The following is a 12,447-nucleotide window of genomic DNA, read 5'->3' as shown; positions in this document are numbered from 1 at the left end:
GATTGCTTGGCCAGGTTGCCAGAGCCTTCTCTGTGCCCACAGAATCGATGGCAGCAGGAAGCAGGGCCTTGCCAGTGGCTGCCCCAATCTTCTCAATGGCTCGGCCATGAAACTGGGATGGGTCAGCCTTTCTGTGGCTGCCTTCCATGACTGTCAGAGAGCTCTGGCTGCGGGCATTAGAAAAATCCAGCTGTTTAAGAGGGCTTCAGAAGGCCAGATGCTGAAGATGAAGCTCAGATATTTTGGCCACCCGATGAGGAGGAAGGACTCCCTGGAGAAGAGCCTGATGCTGGGAAGGATTGAGGGCAAAAGGAGGAGGGGACGGCAGAGGGTGAGGTGGCCGCATGGGGTCACTGGGGAGGTGGGTGTGGGCTTGGGTGGACTCCAGGGATGGTGGAGGACAGGAAGGCCTGGAGGGACGTTGTCCATGGGGTTGCGACAGAAAGCTCATGCAGAACTGCAGAAAGCACTGGCTCCCTCCGCTGACTCAGTGCGTTGCATCTGAGCCTGTCTCCCTCCTGGAGCCCCTTGCAAAATGAGCCGCACGCCTCATTTCCCATCGCAGCCAATTAATCCTGCTGTGAGTCGGGGTGCCCCGTCACCCCGAGCAGCTCCGCTGGGCCTGCCAGAGATCCAGGGCAACGGTTGGCAATCCGTAGCGCCCAAGTCTGCCTGGTGCAAGAAGCTGAGCCGGTCAGCTGGCACAGACGCCGTGTGCCAAGGAACGCGGCTCGGTGGCTTTCCGCAAAGTTTACATTTCTGCCGTAATTCAAAGAGCTTTTTTTAAAGACTACAGTCCCCACCTCAAGTCTGGCTGATGCGAGTTTGAGAAACGCAGCGAGCAGGCGGCCGCTCAGCCCACGCTCTGCATGTGGTGGAGAGTCTGGAACAGCCTCTCGCCGTCCTGAGGAACCGCCCGACAGGATGAATGCGCTCCCGCATGGCGGCACATGGCAACGGGGAGGCACAGGAGCCCCCTGGGGTGGGGGAGTCCCAGAGGAGGCCGCATTAACTGTGGGTTGCAGCTGGCCTTCTGCCTTGTGCGTGGGGCCCCCTGCACAAGGCAAACCGGAGAGCTGCACGGAGCAGGACTCGAAGCTGACCCCGAAACGACATTTTGAGAAACCAGCAGTGCTCTCCCCCAGATCCTCGCAGGGTCACTACGGCCTCTGAAAGGGAGCGGAGCCGAGGTGAGAATTCGCCTTTGATTCCACTGCCAGTGGCTAGACGCAGAATAAAGGGTTTTTATCACCGTGCGTGCGCTAATGGGCTCACCTCGTGCCCAGCTGTTCGCGCGATCAGCCACAGTGAACGAACACTGTTAACAACGCGATTGTCCCTCTTGCTTTACATTCCCTGCCCACCTCCCTGTTTATATTTTGTTCTCGCCCCCACCGTATGTACCAAAGCTCTCCGTCAAACCTTGAGGTGGGTTGTGGTCCTCAAAAGCTTATGCAGCAATAAATGGCAGTCACCACGAGGCGATTTGATGCTCTCGCGGAAAGATGCCGTCCGGAGATGGCTGCAGCTTTACGAGGTGGCGCTAAGTAAGCTGCCATCTTTCCGGGGAGATGGGAGGGGAGGTGTGCGGAGCAGGTGAGATGTGGGTGCATCTTATGGCCCGATGTTTCTCCTGAAAGGGAACCAAGCATAATGAGCCCCAAACCTCATCTGGCTTCTTTGGCGCCTAATGAATTTGCTGGAAGACAGCAGCAGCAGCCGGAGCTGAGGCTTCCCACTGCTCAGAGGGATTGGCTGTTCCCAAAGTATCTTTTGTTCAGAGATCTGTAACTTTTCAGCCATAATTGCAAACCACTGGAGTCCCAGGGAGCAGAGTGAAGCGCAAACGACGCCATGCTGATGGAACATTACCGGGAATGGTGGGGACGTGAAAAGAGCACCTTCCAAAGGGAGTGAGGACAAAGTGCCAGACTTAAAAGGATTGCAATTAAGAGATTAGAGGAGTGGCTCCCTTGATTTTTCTGCCCCAACAGGGAAGCCGGCTCCACTGGAGTCTTTTAGGGACTGGTACTGAGCAGCAACTGTTTCGGCTTGCCAGGGGACGGGCAGGGCCCATGATCCCCGGACTCCTGCTGTGGGGCACCGTTCACCCGATCTGGAGCTGGAGAAGCCAAAAGGGAAAAGGGACAGAAATCAGGTCATCGCTCCATTGTCCTGCAGTTCTAGCATGTCCTGTCTGGCTCGGCTCAAGGCTCCCAGGGGAGTCGATCTGAAACAATTGCGCTTGCAAGCAAAGAGGGACTCGCCAAGTCGAGAGCCGCTATGCAGGACGGCACCAGCAGGCAGGAGGGCCTGCCAGGTCCCTGGGCAGCCGTGGGCCAGCTGGCGCTCACTCCAGAGAGGTTGTCTCAGCGACGTGCAGAGGCCGCCTGAGATTGTCCAGAGGCTTACTGAGCTACGAACCTCAGCCCCACTGAGGGGCTGCTCATCCTTTCCGAGGCCGCTGCTCAGTCCTGCAGCTTCTGGCTCCTCCAGGACGTGGGTGGCGATGTCCCCACGGGGACTTCCTTGCAGTTGGAGAAGGTCACTTCCTCTGCCTGGACATTCCCGGGGAAGCAGGCACTGGCTTCCGGGCTGCTCGCTCTCCCGTCTCCGAGCGCTCTTCCGAGCCAGATGGCGGCAGAGGGGATCCGGGCCAAACAACCTGGTAGTCTGGACTGTGGCAAAGAGCGGTGAATTGGTAAACAAAGCCAATCTGTTGCCATTCAGCTTTCTGGCGGTGTAACATAAACAGGAAGTCCTTTATCGTGCTCTGTCCTTCCCCTTCCTTGAGAAACTTTATTCTGAAGGTTGTGAGACAGAAGGAAGCTCATGGGACCAGTATTCCCCTTTGCCCCTGCACCCTCCACACCCTCTCCGGAGGGTTGGGGGCTGTCCTGGACAGGGGTCAGCACTGTGAGCGAGAGGGAATCACCCCGGACTGGGCAGAGGGCGATGCCCAGCAGGCGTGTCACTGGCGCAAGATATCTCTGCCAGATTTTAGATTATTCCTCCCGGGGTACACACGGCCCATCCTCTCAGGAGTGCAGCCAGCTCAAGTCGCCGACATCAAACCTGCCCTCTCCGGACGCCAGCTCACGGCTGAGGCCGGCAACGTTTTCACGCCCATATTTGATGCCCCTTGCCTAAGAACTACATTTCCCAATATGCACTGTACTTCTGGGATTTGAGGTTTAATTCTTGGGGCGAGGTAGCAAAAAACGAAAAACCGAGTCATCGCCGATTTTAGGAGATTGAATCAATATCTCATTTAAAGATTGCTGACACCCTGAAGGCTGTAGCCCCCCTGCCAGGCGTGGAAGCCCACGGGACGCAGCGGGACTTACTTCCATGAGCGACTGCTTAAAACAGCGCTCTTGACGGAGCTGGACGGGCACTTCCTGCGAAGTCGCGCTTCAGGCCGCTGATGACTCAGTTTCTCTTGTCGGAGAGGAATGTGCCAGGGCGTGTGTGTGGAATGAATAAGAAAACGGGATTATGGAACGGCTCCCACAAAAACCAGTGACCAAGCTGAGGCAGCAGGTGGTGCTCCAAAGCGGCCAAACTGGACTAGTTCTCCTTCACCTTTGCCCTGCTGCCCCTGAATCACGCGCCTTGCGCGAAGCACAGCGGAGGGGAGACGAGCGTCCCAGTGCCGTCGCGGGAGGAGTTCAGGAACGGATCAAGCAGACCAAAGCGCCAGCCAAGCAGAGCCCATGGGAAGGACGTCCCCGATCCCCCCGGGGCGGGCCCCGCGATGCGGGAGCAAAGCAGGTCCGGAAACAAAGCAGGGGGCCACGTGGGGAGGTGGCCTTGGTCTGGGGGCGCTGCTTCACTGCCCCCTCCAAGATTTCCTCTGGAAACCGCGTCCCCACCGTGAGCAGAGAGCTGTCCCTTCTCGCTTGTCCCGGCCGGTCTTGCGGGAGGACCCTCCGGCCGGATTTTCACACCAGGGAGATTAAAGGGAAGGGAAAGGGGCGGCTCGGGGACAGCCACGCGTGTTTCTGCTTCCAGTGAGCGAAGGAGCAACACAGGCCCCCGGAGGCAGGAAGGGGGGCGTGTGACGCAGGCCGCCGAGGCTGCTCTTCATGTCATGTTTCCAGTTTGCCCGCGGTTTTGTCTGATGCGGTTTGTGGCTGCAATGAGCAGCAGCTCGCCATGCGGCCAGATGAGACGACAACCACCTTGGCGAGCTGCAATCGTGGTGGGAGGGGGCAGACCTGGGGGGGGGGGTTCTGCTCCATTTTTACAGGGGGAAAAGGCCCCGAATCAGAGGCGTTGCCAAGAGTGGGTTTGGATTCCATCGGCGTGTCCTTGCTTCATCCCACAGGCTGCCAGAGGGACCGCACGGGAACGCCGGCACGGTGTGCGCGCCTGCCCACACGCCCGGCCCCGCGCATCGCCGAGGCACCTCGCGCGCCACTCTGCCGCCAGTAATTCAGAGGCAGCCCCCTCCCCCCCGCTCTGCGCAAGAGACAGAAACAAATTAAATCTCCCACTCCTTCTAATGTGCTGCCATTATTCGCCACATGAGCCCATTGTCAATGTGGCACTGGAACGGGTCCGCCGCCTCGCTGGGGAAGCAATTAGCCGCTTTCCTCCTCGCCCACGGTGAGCGGTAATCATCCCAGGGCGGGCAGCCACCTCCTCCAGCCCCCTTGCCTTCCTCGGCGCTCTGCTCACACCCCACAAGCCAGAAAGGGCTCGGGCGGTCCCCACAGCGGCTTCTGCCAGCGCTCCCGAGCCAGTGCGCTCTCGAGGCGGCACAGCCGACCTGGTGCTTGGGGAAACACCGCATGGCTCTCGCGGGGGGGGGGGCAGCTCCTCGGAGCTCTGCCGGGCTGACAATGCCCCCAGCCGGGGCCCCGGGGCCACGTAGCAGGTGCCACGGCGGGACAGGCCCCCGCATCAAGCGACCGCGCCTGCTGGAGCCACGTTCGTCCCGGAAATTTGAGGTGAGCGCCTGGACCGAGCTCAGAGGCTCTAGGACAAGCAAACCGAACGAAGCCGCCAGCGCGCTTGCGCCAAGTTCTTTCTCGGCAATCCAGTTCGAAGAAGACGCTGCTCCGTGGTTGTTGGGCAGTCAGAGTCCAAACACGAGGCCAAGCTGCTGCGCATAGAAAACCCTGCGCACGTTTCAGCAGGAAAGTCACACCCGGCATGAATTTTCCTCCTGACCTTTAGCTTACCCTTTGATCCAGCCTTCCCCAACCCAGTTCCCTCCAGAGGCGAGGGGGCGCGACTCCCCTCCTCCCCTCCCCTCCCCTCCCATCACATTACCCCTCCATGTTGGCAGGGGAGGATGGGAGTTGCACTCCCACGCCTCTGGAGGGAACTGGGTTGGGGAAGGTGCCTTAATGAGCCTTCTCAGTGGCAACCGAGCCGTATCTCCGAAATTCGGACCCCCGTGTTAGTGGCAAGCATTCAGGGGCACGTAACCCTTGTTTGTGGATGTCTCCCCTGCCCCGTCCCCTCCCACCCCTGCCCCATTCCCCCAGTCCATTCCAGGTGGCCGGCCCCTCCGGGTCAGGGCCTGCTCTGTTGGCCCCCGGGCGCCTGCCCACGGAAGGGGCTGCGTGGGGGCTGCTCCACAGGGCCGGGCACCTCTGCCGTCCGCAGCTCACGGGCCCCTTCCCCGGGCATCAGGCGGCTCGGCTCAGGCCTGCCAGCAAGTCTGGGAGAGGCGCCAGTTGCCAGCGGCAGATTAATGCCCGCCCCAGGCTGTTTACGGCCCCCGGCTGCTCTCTACTGCAAACAAGCCAGTGGCAGGCCGACAAATGACTCTGCGGGGCACGCGCGGCCTCTGCGTGGAGCGGGAGCCTCCGGAGCTGGCCCGGCCCGGCCCGGCCCTGCCCCCTGCCCTGGGCTGCATGTTCGGGGGCTTTGCCACCACGTGGCACACAAGCCCCCCGGGGAGGCGAGGGGCAAGCCCACGATCGTCCTGTGGCACCGACCTCAGGGAGCTCCCTTGGGATGGAGAGGCGCCTGGCCGCGTCTGCGCTGGGCTGCGAGAAGTTCCGGAGCAGGGGTCCTTGCGGCACCGTCTAGCACGGCTCGCCACGCCCCCCCATGCCGCTGCCCCCACCGGACCCCCACACAGAGCCCGAGCCACAGAACCGTGGAGCCGGAAGGGGCCGGGGGGACTGCAGGCTAAACATCACTCCAGATGGTTGCCCAGTAGCATCCTGAACACCGCCGGGTGGGGAGCCCCCCGCTTCCCGAGGTCCATTGCCAGTCTGCTGTCAGGAATGTTTTCCAGACATCTGGCCAGAACTTGAGCCCGTTATTCCACGTCCCGCACGCCGGGATGATGGAGAAGAGTTCCTGCCTTCCCCTCTGTGAGTGCTGCAGAGACCTCTCCTGCCTCCCCTCTTCTCTTCTCTTCTCTTCTCTTCTCTTCTCTTCTCTTCTCTTCTCTTCTCTTCTCTTCTCTTCTCTTCCCTCCTCCGGGCTCAACATGCCCAGTTCTTTCCATCTCGCCTCGGAGGGCTTGGTCCCCGGTCCCCGGATCGTCCTTGCTGCCCTCCCCTGAACCCTTCCCAGCTTGCCGGCACCTTCCTTCGGCGGTGCTGCCCGGAGCAGGACGGAGCACGTGAGAGGAGGTCTCGCTGGGGCTGAGCCGGGGGAGCTGGGGCTTCACGGACTTACAGGGGATGCTTCTGTTCATGCAGCCAAAACGGCCCCTTTGGCAGCCATCCTGCATCCGCCTGTGATCTACAGCGACTCCAGGATCCTCCTCGCTTGCAGAACTGCTTAGCCAAGCATCTCCCTTCCTGGGACAAAGCCTCTGGTTCCCCTTTCCTGGGTGCAGAACTGAATTTCGTTATGTGGTTTCGGCCCAGGGCTCCAGCCTATCAAGATCACCTTGAATCTTCTTCCTGGCTTCCAGGGTATCCGCCTGGAGGCCAATTTGCGTCATCTGCAAATTGGTCCCTGCACTTCAGTATTCAAGTCACGAATGAACATGGCGTAGCGCACGGGGCCCAGGCCTGCGTCCCGTGGTGCCCACTGGCTACCCCACCCCGGCCCGGGAAGGCGCCGTTGGCGGGCACTGCGTGAGTTCAGGACACTGCGCAAGCACCCGCTCGTTCCTCCATTTAGCCGCGCCGGGCTGGCTTGCCAGTCGGGTGCCCCACCACAGGGGCAACGGCGTTGCTCAGTCTTGGCTCAGGGCACCCCACTTCGCAAGGGCTCGGTGCTGCTCAGTGAGGAATGGCTCACAAAATGAACAGAACCGCCCCCAGGAAGCCGGTGCCGAGCAGGCCCGCCGGCGGGGTGGTGGCGGGGATCCTGGCCTGGACCCTCCCACGCCCTCGTCCGGGCGGCCCCTTCCCCTCTCCTCCAGGCCCCCCTCTGCACTGAGGAAGGGAAGTTGCGGGCGCTCCCGGGCCCAAGCCTCGGCTGAGGCCGGGGGGGTCCCGGCTGGATCCCGGGGAAGCCCCAGGGGCACGCAGGGAAGCCCCTCTGAGCTCGGGCCCCACCGAGGGGTGGGCTCGGCGGCGTCCGGCTGCCGTCGTGGCTGCGTGTGCCACAGCTGGGATGCGAGCGGGTTTGCCAAGTGGCCCTCGGGCTTCGCTCCCAGGGCTGCCGCTCCCACGGCAAATGTTTGCTCTCCGGGACACCTCTGCTGCCCAGGCGCCTTTTATGGCCCAGCCGTGTTGGAGCAGGATGCCGTTTATGGCCCCCCTTTCACCTGAAGGCCTGTTTGCTCGCGCGTCGATTGGCATTTTTCTGCTGTTAATGGTGGAGGCCGCGCGGAAGGGGCTGCCAGGCGCTGTTAACCGGGCAACTTCTCCCTTGGCTGGGACCATCTCCCGGCAAGGTGACTGTCTCTCTTCCTCCTCCTCCTCCATCAGCCCTTGGCGGTCTGGTGCTCTCCAGGTGCACTGGGCCACAGCCCCCATCATCCCCTGCCGGCATGGCCAACAATGATGGGAGCTGCTGTGTGCACGCCTGGCCGCAAAAGACCTTGCCCCCTTCCCCTGCTCCTGCGTGTGAGGCAGGATTCGCGGGGCAGCCGCTCGCTCCGTCCCCTGCAAGAACAGCAAAGCGGGCCTTGCGTGCACCGCCCGGCTCTTCCCGCGCGCGCACGATCCTTCGGTGCGCTGTGACGCCGTTCCTTCTGTCCCGCACGCCGGGCTTCCCTCGCCCACATCGCTGGAATCCTGCCGTGAGCGCGGACTGGGACTCGGGGATGCGGGTTCTGGCCCTCCTGGGCCCTGAGGCTGCTGGGTGACTTTGGGCAGGCCTTGTCCTCAGCCTGACCTACCCCGCAGGGCTGTTGTGAGGACAGGGTGGAGGAGGAGCAGGAAGCCTTCTCAGGTTCGTTGGAGGAGGCAGGAGATAATGTGATGCAGTGCCACAAAAATACACCTGAGCGCCTCTTCCTTACGTGCCCTCTCACCCCTCAAGATCTGCGCGAGAGGCACTGCTCCGGGAGCCCTCTTTAAAGGAGGTAAAAAGAACATCTACCCAGAGCAGGGCCTTCTCTGGGTGGCACCCAGATTCTGGAATGCGCTCCCTGGAGAGGTGCGCCTGGTGCTGAGTCTATATTCTTTTCAGGTCAAAACCTTTTTATTTAATTGTTATTTTTAAAAATAATATTTTATCGTTAACAGTTGCTCTCTTTGTTTTTATATAATCTTCTATGGAATTCCTTATTGTTTTATTGTTTTGAATTGTATGTGTTGTGAGCTGTCCTGAGATGCCAAGGCATGTGGTGACAGGCATACAAAAGTTTTAAATAATAAATAAATAAGGTCATGAATATTAAAAAAGATCACAGGCTTCACTTCCGTCAACAGGATGAAGGGAGGGCTGGGCATCATGCAGGGGCTGCTCTCTGAGGGTTCTCGTGGTCCTCCTTGAGCTCAGTTTGCAACCCCAGTGCCAGCATCTTTCCCCCCTAAATGGCAAAAATGTGCATTTTCACCAGGAAAGATGTATGTTTTGGAAACGTGTTTTTTCTTGCTTGAAAAACACATCTTTCTTTTTCCATTCCCCTGGAAATGTAGATTTTTCAGTGCGTGTTGGGCGGGGGGGGGGGGGAATGCTCGTGTGCACCTTTTGTGAGTACACACTTGTCCGAGGGGGCACTTTTGAGCGCCAGCAGAAAGATCAGGCAAGTGCGAGCCTTTCCTCCCGGGAATGGTGTCCGGCTCGCCCTGCATCTCGCCAGGCGCGCATGATGGACGTACGGGGTGGCACCCCGCAGGCCCTTGGATCAAACCGGCGACGCACACGAACGAGGCCGCGGGGGAAGGAAGATCGCACAGATAAGCAAGCGGGCAGGGGAAGAAGGGGCCACGAAACGACAGAGACAGGTGGAGAACTGAGTGGGGCTTTTTTTGTGGGGGGGTAATTTGTTCAGCTATCTCTAGTGCATGGCTCCGGAAGTGAGTATCAGGAGCAGAGAAGGTCTGGCATAAACCGCTACGGCCCTTTCCTGGGAACTCGGTGTATTCTCTACACGGTGTGTCCTTTCTGCCCCGTTGGCCCTTTCTGCCCCAGGGCAAGGGGGTGAAGCACCCCCCCTGCGCCCGTCTTGGCCTTGACACATGAGCTTCCTGCACGCAGGTTCAGCGCTTGGGCCTGGTTTCGGCAACCTGCTGCAAAGGGCAATAAAAGTTATACTCAAATGTAAAGAGAGAGCGAGTGCCTTTTTATCAGGGAAATTACCGAAGTGAAGATGCTGTACGGGGCCAGATGGGACCCGGGGGTGAAACGGCGCATGCGCCAGAGTCCTGTGTGCATAACTGGGATCATAAGTGGTTGCAGGGAGGCGGCCAGGGTGCCACCCGGAGGGGAAGGTGGAACATGTGCCCCAGAGATGCAACTCGGGCGAAATGGCTCCCGGAATGACTCTGCAGTGACCCTTCGTCATACGTTCTGAGTCTCCTCCTCCTCCTCTCTGGCGAGTCAGTGATGACACGCCTGGTCAACTTCTGCCACGTTTCATGATGGGGGGGCAGCACCCCCAAACGATAAAAACGGGGACAGTGAAGTGTGCCATTTCTGGGGTGGAACTGAGGGGGCTCCCAGGGGTGGCAGGATGGGGTTTTTAACCCTTTTGATTTTCTTTTAACTTGCAAACGCTGCCGTCCTTCTATCCTAGAGGACTTTTAGGAAGGCGGGCAGGCAGGCTGGGGAGGTGTCCGGACTGTCCGCCCGCCCCAGAAGCTGCCACCTCACACCACGGGGGGTGCATCTTCTGCCGCTTTGCAGTTTAAAATGCAGTTCCCAATATGAAGCCGGAGCAGCTGCTCCTGCTTTGCCACTTGGGCAAAGGGTTGGGAGGCGAGCCGGGAGAGTCCGTCCCTCGCCCCTTCACGGGCCTCCTCTCACGCGTGGCCCAGTTGCAGAAAGCGAGGAAAGGCCAGAGGGAGTCGTGAGCAGGCGCGGAATTAAAGGGGCACAACCGGCAAGCCCCTTCCGCGTCCGCACGAACCGAGGCTGCCTCACCTGGCGCGGAAGAAAGGTGTGGCTTGCGGAGCACATGGGGCCCCGTTCCCGGCAAGCGTCCGGCACTTGGGCGCCAGGAACTTGGATTTGGGCCTGTGACGAGGCGGAGCAGAGTCCGGGGAGCTGAGCCCAGGGGATCTGACGGACTGCCACCCCCCAGAACAGATTCTTCTGCATCTCTACCTGGAATTGGGTGGCAAATTTTGGACAGATGGATCAGCCCCCCACTACAGTGGCTGGAAGACGATTCTCTATGCCTGGTGGTGCCATGAGCAACCCCATCCCACCTGTGAGTTGGGGAACAGGTGCAGGTGGGTTGGAAGGTGGGCTCGCAGAATGGTTGGGTGGGAAGGGGCCCAGAAGGGCATCGTGTCCCACCCCTGCTGGTGCAGGGTGCCCGTTGCACCCTCCTGATCCATTTTCCTGGTCCCCCCCCCCCCCCCCGTGGCATTGGGGCTGGCCTTCTCAGGCGCTTGTGTCCTGGCAGGCGACCGAGCGGGACCTTCTCCCACACCAGCCTCAGAGCCCTGTCACGGCAGCGGAGGGCCAGCTGGGTTGTGTCCCCGTTCCCCCAAGGCACAGGGACGAGAGAATCGTTCAGATGGGGAAATGTGATCAGGTGGCCTTATCGATCCCTGTGCCACCTCGACGGGCTGGACTGTGGGGGCTGCTGGGAGATGTAGTCCAACACATTGGAAGGCTGCCAGCCTGGACGAGGCTGCCCTGTGGCTCCGACCCGCTGGCCAAGAAGGCCCCAGCCCTTCCTTGACCTCTGGTAGAGCAGCACCTGCGTCTCAGTCCTGGCATGAACCCCAAAGCCTCAGCGCATCCTGCACTGAAGCCCAAGACGCTTAATTTTCCACTCTTGGGGGGGGGGGCTGTGCAGCACTGGCGCCCTCCTGAAACAGGCCAGCTGGGAGCCACCAGGAGCTGGGGGGACACTGAGCCGCCGGGAAGCAAACCCTGCCATTCCCGAGGCTCTGCCGGTGCTTCAGCCGCGTCGATCTCAGCGCGTTCATTTGCAGTCCGGGGCTGGCCAGCCGGAGACGACGGGCGGGGAGGCTCCGATGGAGCGGCCGGATCTGGGCCATCCCTTAGCACCCCTCCCCCTGGTCTTCCCCAACAACAGCACTGGGACGGAGACCCCCTTTTTCCAGATGAAGGCAGGCGCTCGTTTTTTGGATGGGAGGGCAGGTCCGGGAGCCCCGACTGCTGGATGCTTCTGTGCCCTTTCCTCGCTGTGGTCCAAGTGTGTTCTGCAAGGTTGCTGCGAAATATTTGCTGCACAGGACCTCAGCTGGATGGCGCCCCGATGTCCATGCCTCTGTCTGCAGCAGCCCTGCAAGACCTTCCCCCCTTCGGGGCACCCAAGGATGAATACAGGAATGGCTCGACAAGCAACTGCTCATAGACTCGCTCCTTAAATCATCAGCAATCACCGTGAAGATTAAGTGGACGGGCTTGGCCCCCGTCTTCCTGGCTGAAGAGGAAATTAGCTGCCGGGGAAGCAACCAGGAGAACACAGGTGCCCTGGAGTGGCTGGCTGACCTGCTCAAACCACCCACAGGGACGTCGTGTGCGGGCGCCATTTCAGACACACGTCACCGCCCAGTTTGTGTTCGCTGATCTTGGTGGTGGCGGGTCACTTGTCCTTTTAATCTGCGCTTGAGATTCTGTCCAAATTTCGACGCCGCACTGGCTGGAGAAACCTTCTGGGCGTGAACAAACTTGCGGGTGTGGGCACAATTCTGGACATGGGCAGCCAAGGCAGGGGGGACCAGAGGGCAGGAGCTGGGTGTGGGAGAGGCCCTGCTGGAGTCGTGCCGCCTGGGGATGCCACGCTCCCCATGTCAAGCCGGGGGTCCCTCCAAGCGTTCCGGGCACCCACCTTTTCCTTGCCCCACCTGAGAAGCTGGGGTTGAACCCGGGACCTTCTGCTGGCGAGCCGAGGCACAGGTGCCCCCCCCCGCCTTGCAAGAGCTGTCA

General features: G+C 60.5%; 1 protein-coding gene across 1 annotated transcript in view; it reads right to left on the bottom strand.

The window, feature by feature from the left end:
- PDE2A (phosphodiesterase 2A) overlaps window positions 1-12,447 on the bottom strand; it is a 131,233-nt gene that overhangs the window by 48,901 nt on the left and 69,885 nt on the right. The window lies entirely within an intron of this gene.

The sequence above is a fragment of the Varanus komodoensis genome, unplaced genomic scaffold, assembly GCF_004798865.1.
Source record: "Varanus komodoensis strain SLA01 unplaced genomic scaffold, ASM479886v1 scaffold91, whole genome shotgun sequence".
Taxonomy (NCBI): domain Eukaryota; kingdom Metazoa; phylum Chordata; class Lepidosauria; order Squamata; family Varanidae; genus Varanus; species Varanus komodoensis.
The sequence above is the reverse complement of the archived record's forward strand: the minus strand, read 5'-3'. Positions and strand labels throughout refer to the sequence as shown.